Consider the following 8,857-nt stretch of genomic DNA (forward strand, 5'->3'; position numbering starts at 1 on the left):
GGTTGAGTAATACGTAGGTGCTAAGGTCATACACATTCAAATAACTTGTAAAAGACAAGGTTGAAAGAGTAAAGGGATCAATGAATGTATGCACTGAGTGTGAAAGGGTAAAGGCATCAATGAGAGTTCAAAGAGTAAAGCCATCAATTTTGGCAGCTGAGTGTGAAACCCTCTGTCTCAATTTAACTTCTTGCCTTTGACCAAGTGAAAATGAAGAAGGACAAGAAAATGGTAATTAAAAAAGTATCACAGATGACTCTATTTTAGTTTGTAGCTTTGGATCACAGGGGAAGCTTATATGAAGTGGTAAATGACCAACTAAGGCTTGCACTGTGAAATACAATATATATTCAACAAAGAGATGATTGACAGTAGTACTTTTTTTATTTTAAGTCACATTGAATGAAAAATACAGGGATATAATGATGACATCAGAGCACATGGGAATGATGAAAAGAAAAAGAAGATTTGATGCAGAGACTGATGCAGGATTTCTAGATGAAAGAATTCATAATTTTTAACCTACACGCTCCAGCAAAGAGATCTTTGTATTTTTTCAAAATGAAACCTATTTATGGATGGAAACAACATAAATTGGATGGAAGCAAGTCCCTACTCCATTGATCTCAAGCATAAGCTATACGAATTTAAAGTAAAACTTGCAGTAAAAGTGTGTATAAAATAATTTTTTTGTTTCTGGTAAATATTTTCTGCTCTTGTTACTCGATAGTCAACAGTGGATTAGATTTGGTGATTTGGAAAGTACTCAGAAGTTTTTAAGTCCAAGGTGCCCAACCCTACTATTATATGAAGAACACTTTCACTCTTTGGCAGCAAGAAAGCACACACTACACTAAAGACAGCGTCTTGAAATCCGAATATGGAAGGTGAATTCATCTTCCAATTGGTACAATAGGGTAATGTATCTTTATGGATGTCAAAGCAAAGAACCTAACAAGGAAACAACTTAGGTATGCTAGAGTGCAAGGGTCCTATTAGCTGAATGAAATTACTATTTCAAGTGTTTGTTTTACACACAACATATGACCATAATTACTATTTCAATGTCTACCATTTACAGACAACATATGAGCAGAATTAAAGCTAAAAATAGGAAGAACAGTAAAATTTTAAAATATGACATCCAACTAATATTTTCCATGGTTAAATGGTTTAGAACAAGTTCATAACAAATTCACAAAGCTAAAAATTTAAGCAAAACAGTGAAAACAATATGAAAAATAGCAAAAATGAGGAGTAAAGAGACTTACATATCGACGACAGACAAGTCCAGCAGCTGGGTTTTCTTCGATTGTTGCCTCCTCCACGCACCACGAAGCCCCTACTCACCGTTGTGCCCTCCTCCACGAAGCCCTCCTGACGCACCCACAACAAATTTGTGACGCAGCCCCTGCGACCACGGAACGTTGGGGAATGTTGGTGACTGAGACGACCTCCGACAACAAAACCTCCCAAATTTGGGCAATGTTGGTGACGGTTTGATGGCTGGAAGAAACGAGAAACCTGGTGAGGGTTTGATGTCTCCGACAAAGGGGAAATGCTGGTGTGAGGGTTCGAAGAAAGAAACGCAATATTTTGGCTCGAAAAATGAAAGTTAGCAGAGGGAAACCAAGTCCGCTGGGGTTAATTACACGAGCACCTTACCGAGGGTCGTATATCCTTCGGTAAGTTAATTCACTAAAGCCAATACCGACGGTCCAAAGACCTTCGGAAAAAAATCCTTCGGTAATGAGTGCATTTCACCATGGCCTTCGGTAATAATCTTTGTGACCGTCGGAAACGCAATTTTACCGAAGGGCAAAAGGCCGTCTGTAAAAACCCTTCGGTAATGCCTGAATTTCTTGTAGTGATTCTCAATCAAATTCTATTGTGTTTAATCATGTCTATTCTTAAATCTCCTAACCAAATTAAAAGCTAATCAATCAAAGTAAATTCTCAATTGATTATAGTTGAAATTATTACTAATCAATCAAAGTACATTCTCAATTGATAGTAAAAACCATTTAATCATATGAAAGTTCCTAAATTAAATCAAAGTAGATTCTCAATTTAAACCTAGAAACCCTAAAACTTATATAATCAATATGCATGTAGACTGAAACATATTATGATGCAAAAATCTTTGCTTTTAACAAGATAGAGAGGTGAAAGACATAGAGAGAGAACAACTTAAATAAATAATCAAAATAAACAATTGCATTAACTTAATGTAACCTCAGAATCCATCAGGGAATTACAGCAGAATAGCCCTAGATGCTTAGCTCTCCATGAATGGAGTTGAATACAAGATGAAAGAAAAGTGAGAGGAGTATGAGAGAATGAATGCCTTAAGTGAAGTCTCTGGGTCTCTTTATATAGGGCTTGATTGGGCTTGGACTCTGAGTATTCAGTTGATAGAATCTTTTATCTTATATCTTCCAAATAACTAAAAGATTTAGATAATTATAACATTATTTGGAAGATATTTTCGGTTGATATTCCCAAATTAAATTAATTCAACCACTGAATTTTATCTTTTAACTTTTCTGAATTTCCAAAATTGCACAAATGCCCTGAAATTCCCTCTATCTGCACTTTAGCCCCTTCTGAGTTTCTTAAATTGCAAGAAAGCCCCTCAGTTGACCAGACTTTGACCAGAGAAGGCTTGTTGACCATCTTTGACCAGAGGAGGAGGCGCCCAATGGGAGCTTGACACGTGTCAAGCTCCTCCCTACCCAAAATTAGGGTTCAGAATTGGGGAAAAGGCCTTCCCCCTTTTCGCCGTCTGCCTGCGCCGCCTCCCCTGCTCTTGCGTCTTCGATGCTGTTCTGTTTTTGGATTTGTAGGTGGAGGTCCGATTGCAGAGTGGGAAGGTGCGGTGGCGTGTGATGGCTGCCATGGAGGTTGGGCAATGGCGAGGAAGAAGAGACGCTCTCTGTCGCGGTGAAGGAAACAAAGATGGAGAAGCTTGATCTCACAGTTTGTTGATGGCGCGATTGGGTTTTCTGGGTTTTTGCTGTGTGATTTTTCTGAGTGCAGGTGGTGGTTCTCGGCGGCTGGCGTGGTTGCTGTGCGTTGAAGGTTGCGATCTGCGGCGCGGCTTGGAGATGGAGGTTCCAAAAGCGGCGACCCTTTCGCGAATGGATGAGGAGCTCGCTGGTTTGATGGCGGCGGCCTTGGTGGTTGCGCGGTTTCGAAGGAGACGAACGGGACTCCGGCGATGGTGGTCGTGGTTGCAGCTGTTGATGATGAGGGCGGCGACGGATCTCGCGAGGAAGATGAACGGTGGTTGCGGATGATGATGCGCGAACGGAGGCGGAGCGACGGTCTTGGTTGAGGCACCGTGGTGGTCCGTTGATGCGCCGGCGAGAAAGGAAGGAGATGATGTTCTGGCCGTGGCGGCGACTTGCGGCATTGGCGGGAGCGGCGGAAGCGGAACGGCAGTGGCGGCTAGGGTTAGGGTTTCAGTGGGTGGAAGATGATAGGGCTGACGTGGCAAGAGGCATGAGGTGGCATGTTCTGGTTGGCTAGATCTGTGTGGGGAGGATTTGGACATGTGGCATGATCTGGTGGAGTCTAGCTTAGGAGGGGTGTGTATAGGAAACTTAGGGAGGTGTAGTAGAAATGGCTTAGTGTTTGGGCTTGGTCTTTGGCCTGTTTCAGAAATAAGAGTGTATGTAGGGATTTTAGGGGGTGCAAGGGTAAAGTCTGCCTGTTTGGCCCATCTGTACATTATTTTCCAAATAAAACCTGATTTTGGGCCTTGAATTGCCATTGAACCAATAGACTCTATAATCTCAGCTGCACAAATAAACATTAGAACATCCAAGAATAATTTATGCGCTAAAACTTACTTTTTACGGCTCTTTAATTCCTAAACCCAACAATTCCAATCATCACAAATTCATTTCAAATCAACCATTTAAACACAATTATCTCATAAAAAAATTAAATTTTAAAGCATAAATGTGGGCATAAATATGCACTCATCACACCCCCACACTTATCCTTTTGCACTCCTGGGCAAAATTGATTAATTCCAAGACTTTGTTATGAATCATTTTATTTCATATTTGCATTTGGATCACAAGAATGAGCATCACCAGACATAGATCAATCATTTAGGCATTACTTTGGCATAGATATGCAAATGGAATCACTTTATTCTTCACACATGAGTTAACCTTTTTGAATTCCCAAGAAAATCAAATATGAAAGACGACACTCAAATCAGCATGTATCTATTTCTCCTCAACTCTCTCAAGTGTTTTTTGCTTGTGTTTACACTCAAAATACCCATGTAAGTAGACACCATTGATATTTAGCAAGACTCTAACATTCACACACTTCAGAAAACATGCAATTATTGATCATGCGGACTTTTCAAAGGTTGTATTGAGGCCAAGGCAAAGGTAGGAAATTTTCTTGGGATTTCTGAGCTTTTCAAAAACAAATCTATTTCTTGCTCTTTTAAGGAAGATTTACTTTTCTTTCTTCTTCTTTTCCTCTTTTTTTTTTTTTTTAAACTTCAATTTTTCATCTTCCTTTTTACCCTTGTTATTTTTTTGTGGGTGAGGTACTCACCCACACACTTATTCATTACTTTACTTCTAATAGAATCCATTACTCCTTCTTTCCTAAGGTAAGGAACATATGATTTTTCTTCTTTTCTCATTTGACAATGACTGGGAACAAGAAAAATAGGCTTAAGGCTCAAAGAGGGTTTCAATGGATTAATGTTAGGACAAGTTTATTTGGCCAAGTAGATAAAACAAGAAATGCCTCAATCATATCAAATCATGCATATTCACCTCAGTTGCACAACATAGAATCAAGCTAACTATTAGAGTATCAACAAAACATGGGCAATTCACACAAGAAAAATAGGTATAGCACATGGTGGTCCATCCTTAACATTAAGTTCAAAACTCACATGGTTCAAATTTCTTTCACAAAAGATTTAATCAGGAAATTCTCAAGTTAACTCAATCAGCAAATCATAGAAGCACTTTACTCATATCAACATGACTCATTTTTTTTTTCAATTCATGATCATTCAAGTTACTGATTCAAACTCTCAAATCCAATGCAAATATTTATTCAAAACAAACAAAATAGGAAACAAAATTAATTGTTTCCCCACACCCCCACACTTAAACTATGCATTGTCCTCAATGTATACCTTATATATAAAATGCAAAGAAAAAGTATGAGGGAACTTACCTCCTTCATGGTGGAAGGAATGTTGGAGTGGTCAAATTCACTCCATCCATCGTCTTGTTCAACATGTCTTGATTTTCATTAAATATCCGCAGACGATGGCCATTTACCTTGAAGAATCTATCAGAAGATTCTTCCTTGATCTCCACTGCTCCATAGGGAAACACTTCTGTTACAATGAATGGACCTTCCCATTTGGAGCGTAATTTACCACTCATAGGCCCTACCCTGGACTTGTACAATAACACCTTTTGACCTATGTTGAAATCCTTTTTGGTCACAAGCTTTTGATCATGGAATTTCTTGGTTTTCTCTTTGTAAAACTTGGAGTTTTCATAGGCTGTGAGCCTAATCTCCTCTAGTTCTTGCAGTTGGAGCTTTCTCTCTTTCCCTGCTCCTTCCATGTCCAAATTACAAGCCTTCACAGCCCAATAGGCTCGGTGTTGAATCTCCACAGGTAGATGGCAAGCTTTTCCAAATACAACCCTGAAAGGTGACATACCTATTGGTGCTTTGTAGGCCGTCCGATGTGCCCAAAGTGCATCATCCAATCTTGCGGCCCAATCCTTCCTATTTGGCTTTACTAGCTTTTGCAATATCTTTTTGATTTCCCTGTTAGAGACCTCAGCTTGTCCATTAGTTTGGGGGTGATATGGTGTAGCAATGCGATGCGTCACCCCATACTTTTTCAACATATTCTCTAACAGCTTATTGCAAAAGTGGGTCCCCTGATCACTAACGATGGCTCGTGGTATTCCAAACCTACAGAAAATGTTAGATCTGACAAAACTCATAACAACTCGAGCATCATTAGTCCTTGTAGCTATGGCTTCCACCCATTTGGAAACATAGTCTACAGCAAGAAAAATATAAGAAAACCCAGAAGAAGAAGGAAAAGGACCCATGAAGTCAATACCCCAAATATCAAATACCTCACAATATAGCATGGGTTGTTGAGGCATCTCTTCCCTCCTAGTGATGGATCTAGCTGCCCTTTGACATTGCTCACAATTTTCATATATCCTCCGTGCATCTTTAAAGATGGTAGGCCAATATAATCCACAATCCAACACCTTCCTACCTGTCCTTTGCGTGCCATAGTGTCCTCCAAAAGGTGATGAATGACAAAATTCAAGCACATAAGGTATCTCTATATCAGGAACACACCTCCTTACAACTTGGTCACTACCAATGCGCCATAAGAATGGTTCATCCCAAACATAGTACTTCGCCTCACTTTTCAGTTTGGCTTTCTCAAATTTGGAGAAAGATGGAGGAATAGCTGAAACAGCCAAATAGTTAACAATGTCAGCAAACCAAGGTTCAGGATACATACCTTTTACAGAAGTCAATGCTAGCAGGATTTCATCAGGAAAGTCATCTTGAATAGGGATTTCATCTTCTTCGTTTTCAATCCTACTAAGATGGTCTGCTACTAAATTATGGGCTCCACTTCTGTCCCAAATTTCAATGTCAAACTCTTGGAGCAATAGCATCCATCTGATTAACCTTGGTTTGGAATCTGCTTTCTTTAGAAGGAATTTCAATGCAGCATGATCTGTATAAACAATTACCTTGGATCCAAGTATGTATGATCTGAATTTATCCAAGGCAAATACAACAGCGAGTAATTCCTTCTCAGTTGTGGTATAATTTGCTTGTGCAGTGTCCAATGTCCTGGAAGCATAATATATCACATGTGGTAGCTTCCCATTTCTTTGTGCAAGTACCGCTCCTACTGCAAAGTTTGATGCATCACACATCAACTCGAATGGCAATGTCCAATTAGGTGGTTGGATGATGGGAGTGGTAGTGAGTGCCTTTTTCAAGGAATCAAAAGCGGTTTTGCACTTCCCCCCAAAGTCAAATGGTACATCCTTCTGAAGTAAGTTGGAGAGAGGATTAGCTATCTTGCTAAAGTCCTGTATAAACCTCCTGTAAAACCCTGCATGACCAAGAAAAGATCGAACCTCTCGTACAGAAGAGGGGTAAGGCAATTGTGAAATAACATCAATTTTAGCAGGATCTACAGATATACCATTCCTGGAAACAACATGACCCAAAACTATACCTTGTTCCACCATAAAATGACATTTTTCAAAATTCAAAACAAGGTTAGTTTCCTCACATCTCTGCAAAACTCTTGCAAGATTAGCCAAACAATTATCAAAAGATGAACCATACACACTAAATCATCCATGAAAACCTCAATACAATGCTCCAATAAGTCTGTAAAAATACTCAGCATACATCGTTGAAATGTACCAGGAGCATTGCATAAACCAAATGGCATTTTCCGATAAGCATATGTACCAAAAGGGCAAGTGAATGTGGTCTTATGTTGGTCCTCTAGGGCTATACAAATTTGAAAATATCCGGAGAATCCATCTAGAAAACAATAATGTGACTTACTTGCCAAACGGTCTAGCATCTAATCCATGAATGGCAAAGGAAAGTGGTCCTTTCGAGTGAGTTGGTTCAATCTCCTATAGTCAATACAAACCCTCCAGCTATTCTGAATACGAGTAGGAATCAATTCCTCCTTCTCGTTTTTAACCACTGTGATTCCAGATTTCTTGGGAACCACATGTACAGGGCTCACCCAAGTGCTGTCAGAAATGGGATATATAATACCTGCTTGTAGCAACTTGGTTACCTCTTTCTTGACAACCTCCATCAATTGAGGATTCAGTCTTCTTTGAGGTTGTCTCACTGGTTTAGCATTCTCCTCCAAAAGTATTCTGTGCATACAAAATGAAGGACTAATACCAGGAATATCTGTTAAAGTCCAGCCTATTGCTTTCTTGTGGTCTTTGATAACCTGTAATAGCTGTTTTTCCTGCTCATCAGTAAGCAATGCAGATATAATAACAGGGAGTTTCCCATCCCTCTCAAGATAAGCATATTTCAAATGGGATGGTAAAGGTTTCAACTCCAAAACGGGTGGTTGTACCACAGATGGCAGGATTTTACTGCCTAAGGTAATCTCAGCCACCTCAGCATCACACTCGGACGCCACAGAGGTATCATCTATTGACACTACGTCCTCATATCACCTGTTTTACAATTTTCTTCGTCGTCCAAAATCAGGCACGACATGTTTGAAAAAGAAAAGTCCAAAGATGGAGAAAAAGTTGAAAAAAATGTCCAAGAAACTAACAGAAAAATTATTTACAATTTCACTTAATAAATCAATACAAAACAAAGAATGCTCTTCAATTGGGTGCTTCATGGCTTCCAATACATTAAAATGCACCTCCTCATCACCTATCTCCATGGTTAGTGTTCCTGCATGCACATCGATCTTGGTTCGTGCTGTCATCATGAAAGGTCTTCCCAAGATAATAGTTGATGACTTGATTCCATCTTCATCCTTCATATCCAAGATGTAGAAATCGGCAGGAAAAATTAGCTTGTCTACTCGGACAAGGACATCTTCAAGCACACCTGCAGGGTTAACTGTGCTACGGTTGGCCAGTTGAATGACCACACCAGTAGCTTTAAGAGGTCCCAAAGATAGAGAAGTAAACACTGATAAAGGCATTACATTAATGGAAGCCCCTAAATCTAGCATGGCATTGTCAAACTTTAAATTTCCAATAGTACAAGGAACAGAAAACATACCTGGATCTTTGCA

This window comes from Vigna angularis, chromosome 5 (genome assembly GCF_016808095.1).
Source record: "Vigna angularis cultivar LongXiaoDou No.4 chromosome 5, ASM1680809v1, whole genome shotgun sequence".
NCBI classification, from domain to species: Eukaryota; Viridiplantae; Streptophyta; class Magnoliopsida; order Fabales; family Fabaceae; genus Vigna; species Vigna angularis.